Below are 14812 nucleotides of genomic sequence, written 5' to 3' on the forward strand. Positions count from 1 at the left end.
CTGATTCCTGAACGGTATGTGGAATGAAGTGGGCGGGCATCGGGAGGCCACTATGGCACGGGGCAAGCACTATGGGCAGTCTATCTGAAGTGTACCCGGCGTATAAGACGACCCCCCACTTGGAGGCATATTTTTCAGGGCCAAAAAATCGTCTTATACGCCGGCAAATACGGTATATACTGAAAACTACAAAGCATTATTAAGAGAGATTGAAAAAGAGACAATGAAATGGAAAGATATTCCATGTTCATGGATTGGAAGAATTAACATAATTAAAATGTCCACATTATCCAAAGCAATATAAAGATTTAATATAATCCCCATCAAAATCCGTTGTCATTTATTATTTATTTTTTAAAATAATTCTTTATTGTTGAAATTATTACATATGTCCCCTTTTCCCTTTTTTCCTCCCACAGACCACCTCCAGCCCACCCTTGTCCCTTGCCCCAGGCCTTCACCACCATATTGTCTCTGTCCATGGGTTATGCATATATGCATAAAGGTCTTTGGTTGATTACCTCCCACCCACATACCCTCCCCAGGTTCCCCTCCGAGATTCCACATTCTGTTCCATGTCTCTGGATCCACTCCGTTCATCAGCTTATTTTGTTACTTAGATTCCACATATGAGTGAGATCATGTGATATTTCGTTGTCATTTTTTAAATAAATATAAAGGTCTTATATGATAAACCCTCAGCCAATATCATACTCAATGAAAAATAGTTCCAACAAAAAATAGATTTGTATGGAACCACAAAAGACCCTGAATAGCCAAAGCAAGCTGAGAGAAAAGAACAAAGCTAGAGAAATCACACTACCTGACTTCAAATTATACTACAGAGCAAGGATAATCAAAACAGCATGGTATTGGTAGAAAAACAGACACACACAACCCTGGACAGAGCAGTGGTGAAAGCATTGGCCTGCTCATTAAATGGTCTCAGGTTCGATTCCCAGTCAAGGGCACATACCTGGGTTTGCAGATTCAATTCCTGGCCCCAGTCGTGGCGAGCGAGAGAGGCAACCAATCAATGTGTCATTCTTACATTGATATTTCTCTCTCCCCCCTTCCTCCCTTCCGCTCTCTCCAAAAAGCAATGGAAAAAATACCCTCAGGTTAGGATTGACAAAAAAAAAAAAAAAAAAAAAAAATTTAAAAAATGGGAGAATGAACAAAGATCCTATTACAATCAAATTCATTGCAGGAACTCCTCCTCACATATATAGAGGGAAATAATTTTTGATAAAGGAGCCAAAAACACACAATGGAGAAAAGAAATCCTCTGTCTCACATTGTCTAGCAGTTAGGATTCCTGGTTTTCACCCAGGCGGACCGGGTTCGACTCCCGATGTGGGAACGCTGTAAGAAATCCTCTGGTGCTGGGATAATTGGAAATCCACATGCAAAAGAATGAAACTAAACTACAGCTTGTCCCCATGTACAAAAATTAATTCAAAATGGGCCAAAGACCTAAATATAAGATCTGAAACAATAAATTACATATAAGAAAACTTAGGTACTAAACTCATGGACCTTGGTCTTACGGAAGATTTTATGAATTTGACCCCAAAGGCAAGGGAAATAACAGCAAATATAAATGAGACTATAACAAACTAAAAAGCTTCTGCACAGCAAAAGAAAAATGCCAACAAAACAAAAGGATAACTGATTCAGTGGGAGATGATATTTGCAAACAACAGCTCTGATAAGCGGTTAATATCCAAAATATATAAAGAACTCATCAGACTCTACATCAAACAAACTATCCAACTAAAAAATGGGCAAAGGACCTGAACAGACACTTCTTCCAAGAAGATACACAAATGGCCAACAGATAAATGAAAGCTCAACTTCACTAGCTATTAGGGAAATGCAAATCAAACTACAATGAAATACCTCATACCTGTTAGAATGGCTATTAACAAGACAAGTAATAGCAAGTGTTAGCGAGGTTGTGGGTAAAAAGGAACTATCGTCACTGCTGGTGGGAAAGTAAGCTAGCACAGCCACTACGGAAAACAGTGTAGCGGTTCTTCAAAAAACTAAGAACTGAGTTACCAAATGACCCAAATCCCTCTTCTGGATATCAACCTGAAAATACTTAAAAATATTTATTCCAAAAGACATGTGCACCCCTATGTTCAATGCAGCACTATTCACAGTAACCTAGACATGGAAACAACGAGAGTGTCCTTTTGGATAACGACAATACGGTACATATATACCACACAATTCTACCCAGCCATGAGAAAAGATACAATACTGCATTTGTGACAACATGGACGGGCCTGGAGAATATTATGCTAAGCAAAATAAGTCAGTGAGAAAAAGCTGACAACCATATGATTTCACTCATATTTGAGATATAAAACTGAAACTCATAGACACAGACAACAGTATGATGGTTACCAGAGGAAAGGGGGGTGAAAGAGTAGTAAAGGGTAAAAGGGAGCCAAGGTATGGTAATGGAAGGTGAATTGACTTTGGGTGATGGGCACACAGTGTAATATACAGATCAAGTATCATACATATGTATACTTAAAACCTACATAATCTTATTAACCAATGTCACCCCAATAAATTTAATTTTAAAAAATAAAGTGATATTTTAGTTGAGGAGAAAATTTCATTTAAAATATTTTTTTAAGAAAATCGTGTCCACGAGGTCCAATTCCTTATAACACTTGCTATGAATTGATGAATGGAAGGAAAGGAATATATAGATATGGAAGGAAAAATCTTATAGACAGAGGCACAAAGGAGTGGGGAAAGAAGGGAGGACTGGGGCAAATAAGGCAAGGCCAACCTTATCCCTTGGCAGAATAATATAGCATTCACTATTCACTGCAGGTTCCTGGGGTGCCTTCCCTTTCCCCCAAACTTCTCTTATTCCCTACCAAATTCTAACAATTAGAAATTCATTATTGTTTGGATAATCTCTTTGAAAACAGAAATATAGTAATTCCCCTTTTCTGTTTTCCTTTCTACAGTTTTAGTTACCCACGGTCAACTGCAATCCGAAAATATTAAATAAAAATTCCCAAAATAAACAATTACTAAGTTTTAAATTGTGGATCATTCTGAGTAGCGTGATGAAATCTCCTGGAGGAGCACAACCTATGACGCAGTGTGAGCCTATATACAAATTCCCCTCAACAGTGGATATTATATAGTTTTTGTTGACAATTTGATGAGGAAAATATTATGTACTATGGGTATTTTATTGGCTTTTTAAAAATTACTATTGAAGTTTGTTTTCTTGCTTATTATTCATTTCAAATATGTCTTTTTTGTTGCATTAGTCCATTTTCTTTTCCTTTTAGGGAAAAATTTATTTATTCTTATTGACTTGAAAATCACAGTATACAGTAGCACCACCCCCTCTCCTCCTCCCCCTGCCCCCCGCCATCTGCAGTTTTGCTTTTCCAGAGTTTCAGCTACCCGTGGTGATTACCCTCAGTCAATTGCAGTCCAAAAATATTAAATAAAAAATTCCAGAAATAAACAATTTATAAGTTTTAAATAGCGGGCCATTCTAAGTAACGTGATGAAAATCTCTTGCTATCCTGTTCCCTTCCGCTTGGGATGTGACTCATCCCTTTGTCCAGCATCTCCCTGCTGTTTAAGCCACCGCCCTCCAGTCACTTGGTAAACATCTAGGTTATCAGATTGATTCTCACAGCATCGTAGTGCTTGGGTTCAAGTCACCCTTATAATAGTCTAATGCTACGTTACAATACCTACATCATTCACCTCACTTCATCTAGCTACATAGGCATTGTATCATAACCTTACAGCATCACAAGAAGGGTGAGTACAGTACAATAAGATAGAGACCACATTCACATAACTTTTATTACAGTATATTGTTACAATTGTTCCATTTTACTATTAGTTATTGTTGTTAATCTTTTAGTGTGCCTACTTTACAAATTAAACTTTATCATAGGTATGTATGTATAGGAAAAAAACATAGTGTGTGTATATATATGTATATGTATATATACATATATATACACACACATACATAGGGTTTGGTACTATCCAAGGCTTCAGGCACCCATTGGGGTCTTGGAACGTATCCCACACGGATAAGGGGGTAATACTGTACAGACTATTAGCCATTTTTATTTGTAGTAGTATATATTCCTAATATTTTGTGTTCAGGCATGTACACCTATACAGATGTATACAAGCTTGATACCTGCCATTCTGGAATCCTAGAAAGACACAACCATACATACTATTGGTTAGCTTCATGTACTGGGCTACATAAATGAGGAAAACAACCCAAATCAGTATTTCGAAGTTGTCTTAGCAAAAGACAACCAAAAAAGATGTATACTTCCCTTGGCCACATGTGTTCCCTGGACTATACTTTAAATTTCATGATTTGTTCCCTCCACTGTCCATTTATAATCAATGTGGTGATCCAAACTTTCTCTACCATCAACTGGGAAAATGTCAATTCACTTTCATTGCTCCCTCCCTGCTTGCTAGTAATAGGAAGAGGAATTAAATCACAAGCTTATTATACAGACCAATGTATAAGTGAGTAAAGCTCATTTCTGCTACAGCCTTACACTTCTGCAAACACTATAAAAGTAAACAAAGCAAAGAAAATATGAATATCTCCAAAAAATTTGTCATTTTAACACAGAAACCAAGACTCTGAGATCCCTTTCTTTGCTGTCATCCAGGGGAAAGCCCACCCATACCCTTGGCAAGACCATAAAAAAGGCCAACACTGTCCATGAAGCAGGAGGTCACGGTTCAATTCCCAGTCAGGGCACATGCCTGGGTTGCAAGCTCCATCCCCAGGGAAGGGTGTACAGGAGGCAGCCGATCAATGATTCTCTCTCACCACTGATGTTTCTCTCTCTCTCTCCCTCTCCCTTCCTCTCTGAAATTAGTTTTAAAAATGTTTAAAAAAAACAAAGTGCCTAAAAATATAGTCAAAGATGGGGAAGGAAATGGAGATGTCAAAGTTATTCATATATCTTAACATAAGATTTGCTTTACAGAATTCCCCTTATAGAGGTAAAAGCTAATACAATCTACCTAGCTGATATTAAGGGAGGAAATAAAAAAGAACTGAAAATTGATCTTAAGGATTTGTAAATTTAGGAAGCAAAAAGAAGAAAAGTCAGCAAAAGCATGACCAGAAAGGTAGGAAGAAAACTAGGATAGTGCAATATCATGGGAGCTAAGGAAAGAGATAAGGATATCTACCAGGATATCTATCTACTGGGAACTGGTTAAGAGGATGACTAGGAATTTTATAATTAAATTATTAAGGGCCATTTCCAGGAGTCACTGACATAAGCAGAAAACAATTTCAAAGGCTCTTATTCACATGCCTTTAAGAAGCAGGAAATGTCAAAAAAAAAGACCGACGACTGAAGGAAATAAACAGGAAAACTCATGAAGCAAGATTCTGGGAATCTTGAAGGAATCATCAAAAAAGATGAGCAGACGGTCTGGCTGTGACATCTTTCAAGGCAAGACGGCCAGAGTTAGTTCAGCTCTTCCAGCTGCCTGGGCAATTCTTATACTAAGAGCACGACCACTACTTTCCAGGCAATAGCTGATTAGAGCGATGTAGGCATGTGACCCATCTACTGGGAACAAGAGGGTTCAATAATTCTATGCTACTGGCTGGAGAAGAGGGGTGGCTATATTTTACCATTGGACAGAAGAGCAGAAAGGCTGATCTGCTTAGGGAAATACACAGTAGATACTAGCAAGAAGGAAGGAAAGCCAGCAAGAAATCTGATAGCTTTCTGGTTCTTAGTTATAATTCCAGCTGGAGGCGAAGCTCCATTCCTGTCCTCGGGTTCTTTGGTGCCCCTGTACTCTTATAATAAATTCCCCTTTTCAGCCTTACAAATTAATATTTGTAACTGGAAGTCCTAATTAATGCACATACTACAAAACAAGAAATTCTTTTTAAAATGGGTACCACTTGTATAAAATCTGAAGGCAAACTAGAGTGTTTTTTCTAAAAATAATGACAGATATCAGGTAAAAATTTGGAAATAAAACCAAAATCAGACTAGCCGTCTAATAGTTATGTTGTGACGGTACAACTACTTTGTAAAGACTAAGTAGACAAAACACTATTTGGGAATCAAGCCCAATATAGGAAAACAAAAGTAGAACCTTTTACTTAAAAAATATCTACATTTTAAATTTTATTTCAAGAAGAGATTATAAATATGTGAAATCACCAAGAAAATAGAGATTATAGAGTTAGAGATATTAACTTAAAAATTCCCCCATTAGTGGTGAAAGCTAATGTAGGAAATTTTACTTTAAAAATGAATCTCCTCATTTTCTTTAAAATTCATCAAAAATGAGATGAACTAATACTGGACGAAGAAGAGGACAGATTAATGGATAAATATGTAATAAGCAAGCATAATAAAATATTAATGGCAGAATTTAGTTAGTTGGTATGTGTTATAATATTCAACTTTGCAGTATGTTTAAATGTTTTCAAAATGGTATGTTGGGAGGAAAGAAAACTGCTGACACTATAATCCTTAAAGTGCACCACCTCACACAGAGGGATTTGCCCAAACATGAAGTACAAGCCATCAAAATACGTGTGGAGTGTACATTATTTACTGATAACAATAAGAATTTAAATTGGGCCCTAACCAGTTTGGCTCAGTGGATAGAGCGTCAGCCTGCAGACTGAGGGGTCCCGGGTTCGATTCCGGTCAAGGGCATGTGCCTTGGTGGCGGGCACAATCGCAGTAGGGGGTGTGCAGGAGGCAGCTGATCGATGTTTCTAACTATCTCTCTCCCTTTCTCTCTGTAAAAAACCAATAAAATATATTTTTTAAAAAAGAAGAATTTAAATTGGCACATCTAAGCCAGTTGCCTCAGCTCTCCTCATCACCTGAGACCCAGGCAGGGTTAAGCACTGTTTCCTAGACTCCCTGTCGTCATGTTTTGGTTTCCCCTTAGCAACTCAGGCCAAAGCATCTAATTTCCTTTGAATCTGAATTTCTAGAAAGCTGCTTTCTTAAATTATAAGATATAAACGTGCTCAAACACAATGGCAATCTTTTTCCTAGGATTCAAATCATTTCTAATTCTTTATTCTTGGTCAGAATTAAGTCCAAATAAGCAGTTGTCCTTTATTTCTGCTTCTTCCCACTGAGATAAATGAAGGATATATCCCAATGCTCTCTGACTCATTAAAATTCTACTTAAAAATGTGCCTTAAGGAAATATTTAAAGAATTATAAAAACCCTATCATAACATTCTTTATAATAGGAAAAAATTGGAAACAATATAATATAGTTGGTACTAAATTTATAGTACCATCATATAATACTTATAGAGTCACTGAAGGTATTGCACATTCATGGAAAGTTATATACAAGACAGTGAATATTAGTTTAAACACAATATTACAGCATGACTTTATACACACACATCATATCTGAAAAAAATGTCAAGACGCTATAATGAATATCTCTTAATTAGTTTGGATGTTTGCCTTCATTTTATTTTATCTGCAATAAAGACCTATGACATTTCAGAATAAATTATTTATCCTTACATTTTTTTATCATTGTAAAATAACTCCACATATTCTGCTGCTATCAAAATAAGACTTCTAAAAGCTATCCAGATACTTTACTTTAAAGGCTCCCATCATTACTATAGCCAACTGTCATACCAGTTTTATACTTTACTAGAATTCGTGCATGGGTGGGGTCTGGCTGGCCCACCCCAATGGGGGCCGATTAGTTGGGCAGGCTTGGGGGAAGGGCCGCGGGTGGTTGGCCGGCCAGTCCCGCCCCCTATTGGGGTGGTTGGGGTCAATCAGGGAAGGGGCAGGCTGTGGGGAGGCGCCACGGGAGGTTGGGGGGAGCCGGTTATTCGGGTCATTTTGGTCATTCTACCGTCTGATCACTTGGTTTTTATATATATAGATTATATTGTCCATATTCTCTTACAGTAATTTTTTGATCCTATTCTCATCCAAAGGCAATGCTCTTATCAATGTTTTCACTCTCAGATTTAAGAATTTTTGCATTAACATCTTGACATAGAATGATGATCTCCAAACACTTGTAATCTATATTTCTTTGAAATGAAGTTGTCCTTCCATTGCTGTATCAGTCACCATTCCCCTCCCATACCTCTGTTATAGCACCTAGGACCTTGCAGTAATAAAAGACACATCAGTCTTCCTTGGTAGACCTGTAAGCTCCAGGAGGCAAAAACTAATGTGTTAATCTTCCCTAGTACTTAGCACATAGAAAACACTGAATAAATTGCCAACAAACTTGGCTGATGAAGTTTCAAACAGGTGAGGCAATGGCAAGAGAGCATCTAGCTGTTTTAAATGAATTAAAGGCTCCAGGCCTAGATATTAGATGGTATGATACTTAACAGTATGATTTTAAAGTTACTATTCACAATATGGGAAATCATAGGTAAGAGGTAACAGACAATAGCCAAATGCCCCCTCTCCAATTCTCATAAAAAAAAAAAAAAAAGGTTCCAAAAACAATAGACCCTGAAGCGTAAACCAGAAGAGACAGGTAAATGAGAAGCTGAAGTTTAAGAGGTACAGGCTTTAAACAGTGGTTGGGGTTGGGGAGTTATGAACTAACTCCAGCTACACTTGTCTCTGTTACTCTCCTAATACGCCATCTTAGGATATTTGCACACACTATTCCTCTGTCTGGATCACTCATTCAATTAGATATCCGCATAACTAAACTCTCTCATCTCCTTCAAATATCTGCTCAAATGTCATGTTCTCCAGTGACTTCCTATTTGAAATTTGAACCTAACCTCCTTACTCTGCTCCACTTTTTCTTTTTCCCATAGCACTTATCACCTTTTAGCAAACTTAAATAATTTACTTACTATGTTTGGTTAATTTTTTCACCCATTAGAATGTAAGCTCCATGAACACAGAGATCTTTGCCCATTTGTTCACTGATGTAGCCCAAACACCTAGAACACAAATAAATAAATTCTTGCTGAATGCACAAAATGGATGTGAGAAAGATGGTGAAGAAGAAATGAATACAGCTTGGTGGTATCAGTGCAGTATCAAGGAAAAAGCTCTAGACTTGAGCTAAAAGAACTCGACTCAAATCTAAGCTCTACCACTTACTAGCCAGCAAGTAACTATTTTCTGGCAAGTGTTTATGAACTTCAGTTACTGATTTGTGGTCAAGATCAGATGAGATAAATATGAGCAGCAGGATGACTAAGAATTATTAATTTGGATAAATTAATTCAAAAGACAGTTTAATACTAACAGAAAAGAATGAAAAGTGGTTCAGTAGTAAAAGTTGAAGGATGTGACCATAGGATTGGTACTAATACTATGAGAAGTGAGAAAACCCAAAAAAGTAGCTTCATTTGGAATGAAAAAGGATCGATAATGAGTTAGGTTTCAATTTATACCTGTGCTGTCGGACATGGTATCACTAGCTACAGATGCCTATTTAAATTTTAATTAATTAAAATGAAATTAAAATTAAAATTTAGCTCTTCTGTCACACTAGCCATATTTCAAGTGCTTAATGGCCACATGTGTTTAGTGGCTACCATATTGGATAGCACAGATTACAGAACATTTCCGTAATCACAGAGAGCTCTAGTACCTCTGATTTATAAAATTTGAGTTGACAGAATGACAGAATTCAAGTGGGTGTCATTTTAATATTCCTAATGCCAATTCCTGTAAAGTTCAAACATAAAGGCAAAATCCAACCATATAATCAATCTGAGTGGAAGTTGCAAACTGAATATAACATTTGTTTACAAGGTCCTGGGATGCATGAACATTCCCCACTTCATGGTATGAAGTCACCAATATTGCAACTATAAATAGGATTTGAAGAGTCCCAGTGACGTTGCCAGCAAGAAATTGGTCATCATTATATTCCAAACCTCTGGTAACTTCAGATATGCTGACAAGGCCAAATATTACATGCAATACAAAAGTTTTCTTAGTGAGTGATAAGATGATTCCTAGAGCTCCAAATCTTACCCAAAAGGCAAAACTCCCTTGCCAAAAGTAAGTGCAGTTACCTAAAACGGAAACAGCCTTCCTTAATGAGTAAGCATATTTCAACTACAAAAAGATCCAGAATGAAATATAAAAATACTTAAAAGAATCAAAGCAAAATGTTATGTTATTTTTTGTTGTGTTTTAGAAAGCTAAACAAAAAATGATTTTTTATAAACTTAAAAAATTTAAGAAAATCTGGTCTGTAAGAATGGCTGACTTGCAACAAATTTAAAATATGTAACTGAGTAATAACTTCAGATATGATTTTAAGCTGAAATGCTATAAATTCAGAAATAATCCTATAAATTCAGAAATAACATTTGAACACTGCAAAGACTTTAAGATCATTGTTTACAAATTCAATGGATATCAATGAAGAATTTTTTTTATCTTTGTCATAACATTACAATAACTTAAAAAAAAACCTAAAGAAACCCAAAACCAAGGCATAAAAATGTCACATACTTAACTGACATTTACTATGATTTTTAAGAAACTAAAACTGCATTCGGAAGCAAGATCATAACGGAACCATATATGAAGTAACATGCACTTAAAACAAACCCGAGAGTCCAAAAGTAAACCATCACCGTCAAAACTCTGCTCAGCAATTTCAAATAATGAAAATATGTGTTCCTGGATAGAAGTAGAATCAACTCATAGGAATCCAGGTAAGTTGATTTCACCAGTCAATGCTATTGTGTCCACATTCCTCAGGATTGTCATCCCTTTTCTATTTTCACCATCTCCAAACCCCCACAGCATTTAGTCACATAATTTTAAGTAGCACTTAATGCAATAACTTCCAAATATTCTCATTGCCATTATCTTGGATTAATCCTTCCTTACTTCTCACTTGTTCTGCTACAGCTGAACCCTAACTGCCCACCCTAACTTATCTCCCTATGTTCATCCTCATCCTTCTCCAATTCATTCTTAACACTGAACTGGAGTCATTTCTCTCAAACCCAAACCCAATTTGATAATGTTCCTTTCCAACTCATTTCCTTAAAGGGTCCTCCATCACCTAGCCCCTTCAGCTACTTCATTTCTCCTGATTACATTTAATACCATCTGCTAGGTCAGCGGTTCTCAACCTGTGGGTCTCGACCCCTTTGGGGGTCGAACGACCCTTTCACAGGGGCCGCCTAAGACCATTGGAAAACACATGTTAAATATATAATTACATATTGTTTTTGTGATTAATCACTATGCTTTAATTATGTTCAATTTGTAACAATGAAAATACATCCTGCATATCAGATATTTACATTACGATTCATAACAGTAGCAACATTACAGTTATGAAGTAGCAACGAAAATAATTTTATGGTTGGGGGTCACCACAACATGAGGAACTGTATTAAAGGGTCTCGGCATTAGGAACCACTGTGCTAGATAGTACTATATTACTTGTTTGTTCACTATCTCCACTTCAACTGGAACAGCGGTCACCAACCAGTGGTCCGTGGACCACTGGTGGTCCATGAGGTCTGAAAGGTGGGTGACCGCTGAACTAGAATATAAATCCATAAGGGCAGAGTTTTTGTTCACTGCTATATATTGCATGGTAAGCACTCAAGCATGCATGCATGAATGAGTGAATGAATGAATGATGACCTACAGGCCAGAAGCCTCATGACCTGCCAGAGCCCTCTTCTTTTCACTTTACTCCCACTTCTGCCTAAACTAAATTGCTGAGTTACCTAAATACAATACGCACTTTCATGCCCCTTTCTTTGCTATATGCTATTTATTTCCTTTGCCTGATACAAACTCCCCTCATCATTCAATCAACCTGCCACATTATCACCCATATTTTAAAACCATCTCCAGAAAGCTTCCCTGACCTCCCATATAGAGTATATCACTTTCTTTCCTTTGTGCTACATCTGTACCTTTATCTACAGTGGCTCTACCCAACAGGTACTGGAATGTGTATCTCCCCTGCTAGGTGGTGAATTCTTTCAGGCCAAGGCCTATTGCTTACCTCTTTACCTCCCACACCTGGGAAAATGCATGTCCTAAAGCAACCACTCATAAATACTGCGTAAATTAACATGCACAGCTATTCTGTAAGAGGAATGAAAACATGGAGTTTCAAGAAGTCACTCCTCCAATACCATGACGATAACCAGTCAAGAGATAAAAAGAGTTACGAGCAATAACATCATCCAAGGTAATAAAAGTTACACAAAGAACATACATCACCAAACAACTGACATACACCACTTTATTAGATAAAATAAATGCTGGCTCCTTCTTTTGTCTTCCTTAAAAGAAAAACCTGGGTTCCACATGAACAATATATTAAATAGGTCACTCCCTGAGGAAGCTTTTTATGTTCCATTTAATACAAGTTTTTGTGTTCCCTCATATTTGATTCAAACCTCAAAACAGCACTATAGGACTAGATTTTACAACTAACCACACCTAATCCTAAATCAAAGACCAGATAGAGCAGTGGTTCTCAACTTTGGCTGCACATTAGATCACCTGGGAATCTTTTTAAAATCCTGATTTCTGGGCCTAATTCCAGAGGCCAAGGTTGAGAACCACTGAGATAGAGTTTTCTACCCTTTGTAATTAATCCACGCCATCAATGGTTTACAGCTGTGCCTTCAAACCACCGTGTAGCCACACAGGGGACCCCAGACCAATCATCTTCAACCATGGAAGCCTTATTCACTATCCCAATGTAACTTACAAGAAGACTTACTATTTTTCTCCAAATACTGTAGACCAAGGCCCCTAAATCCAACCATAGGAATACACTGACCTACCTATTTAGTTCTAAGAGTGTGAACCTGCATGTAAATAAATAATCACACAGAGTTGTATGTGAATGAATAGACATAAATGTACATAAAGCCATTTGGAAAACTTAAGTTTTAAACCCACTGATAGCTAATATAATATCAAGTGAAGCCAGAGGCCAAGGTATGATCCTTGATTCCTCCATCCCCCACCATTCAGTAAGCAAGTTATGGAAAACTTAACTCCTATTATTTTTTTCAAATAGTATTTCTCATTAGGATAAAAGTCTTTTACTAGTAATTGGTCTCCCTGTCTTTGGACTGAACGAAAATTGTATCAACCATTTGTTGAGGGGTTATGTAACCAGCATTGCATTAAGCACTTGATTACTGAACCCTACATTTTTCTGTTCTCACCGCAACACTGCCAAGCAGATATTATGGTCTTCATTTTCACAGATGGGGGAACAGAAGCTCTGAGAAGTTAAGCGACATGCCTAAGTCATGCAGCTGAAAGTGTAGTGGAAATTCAAACTCAGGTCTATGTTCCCATATCCTTAACCTTCTTCAATTCAGTCCCCAATGTTACCTTTCCAAAGGGCAAATGTAATGTTTCGTCTCACATAAAGTGGCGAAAACAAGGCCCAGTCTCTCCAGCCCTCATCCCCTGTCATTCTCACCCCTTTCTGTCACACTTCACCCCCAGCAGTTCCCTAACCTGCCTCACTGCTGTATCTGTGAAGGCACTTTTTCTGCCAAGAACACTTTTCTCCGTTGGCAGGCTAATTCCAACACAAATTTCAAGATTTACTCAGACGATCCTTATTCTGGAAAGCCTTTGCCCTAACAAATACATATCCAAAACTGGGTGAAGTGATCATTTGCTATGATTATCAGCTGGTGTCTTATCAGACTGTATTATACAACTTTATCTTACAAGACTATTAGTTCCTGAAAAGTAAACACTGCATTCTTAAATCTCTGTATTCCTAGTACAATGGGGATGTACTAAGGAAGGACTCAATACATGTTGAATTAATAAATTCACCAACGGCAGTACAGCTTAAGAACTTGACCCTAAAGTTAACTTGATGTGCTTTCGAATTCTAACCTGCCACACGGCATACCTGTCAAGCCTGCAAGCAGCCCTGAAAATCTTTTTAATTTCTTCATCTGTAAAACGGTAGATAACTACACCTATCTCATTGTCTGGAGACAGGAGTCAAAGAAATAATACATTTAGCACAATATCTGGCACAATGAAAGCACGCGATCATTAGCAACATTTTTTCCCCCAACTCTGAAAGTTTATCCACGCTGACAAAGTCGCATCTCAGAAAATACCTTCTCCTCGCAGCTTTCATCAGAGCTTTAGGATTTCTCCAAAAAAGTAGGAAGTTAAGATCTTTCAGCTTCAGTAACGACCACCACTCCCTGAAATCACTATCGAGTGTCTGAAGCTCATTACTTCTTACCCACCCCTGGGTATCTCCCCCCAAAGCAGGAGACCCTGCCCCTAAGCAGAAACCAGTCGGTGCCTTCTTCCAAGAACCAGCTCCCCTGCGCCAGTGAGGGGAGCTTCACCATCTAGCACAAACTTAAATATCCTCGAAGGTTCAACGCAGAGCCTCTTCTGTCCATCCCAAGATCTGGGCCCCGAAAGTATTAGTCCAAGATCGAAAATGAGTCCCTGGCAGGAGGAAGCCAAGGCAAGAGTCCTCTCCAAAGCTTCCCCAAGAACACTCCTTCGGTTCTGTGACTCCCATTGCGCTCGCCCCCGCCCAGCAGCCCTGCGTCTGGTCCAGTCTCTCATAGGCGAGGTGTCAGGACTTCCCGGCACCGGATGCCTTCGCCCACCGGTTCCTGCACTTCCACCTCGCCTCGCCCTCCCGCAGGGCGCCGGCCTGCTCCCTCACCGCCGCCGGGGCCGAGCCGCTACTCACCGCTTCTTGGGGATGGTGCCCGACTCCTGAGGGGCGGGAGGGGCCGGGG

The 14812-nt window shown here is 38.3% G+C and overlaps 1 protein-coding gene across 1 annotated transcript in view; it reads right to left on the reverse strand.

Moving 5' to 3' along the window:
- The window catches only part of AGPS (alkylglycerone phosphate synthase), a 137023-nt gene extending 122217 nt beyond the window's left edge, over positions 1-14806 (reverse strand). The window contains exon 1 of the mRNA XM_015561967.1: positions 14764-14806. The gene's annotated coding sequence lies outside the window, so the exon portion shown is untranslated. The remainder of the gene's footprint in view (positions 1-14763) is intronic.
- Between the last annotated feature and the right edge of the window lie 6 nt (positions 14807-14812).

This window comes from Myotis davidii, unplaced genomic scaffold, assembly GCF_000327345.1.
Source record: "Myotis davidii unplaced genomic scaffold, ASM32734v1 scaffold370, whole genome shotgun sequence".
In the NCBI taxonomy this organism is placed as follows: domain Eukaryota; kingdom Metazoa; phylum Chordata; class Mammalia; order Chiroptera; family Vespertilionidae; genus Myotis; species Myotis davidii.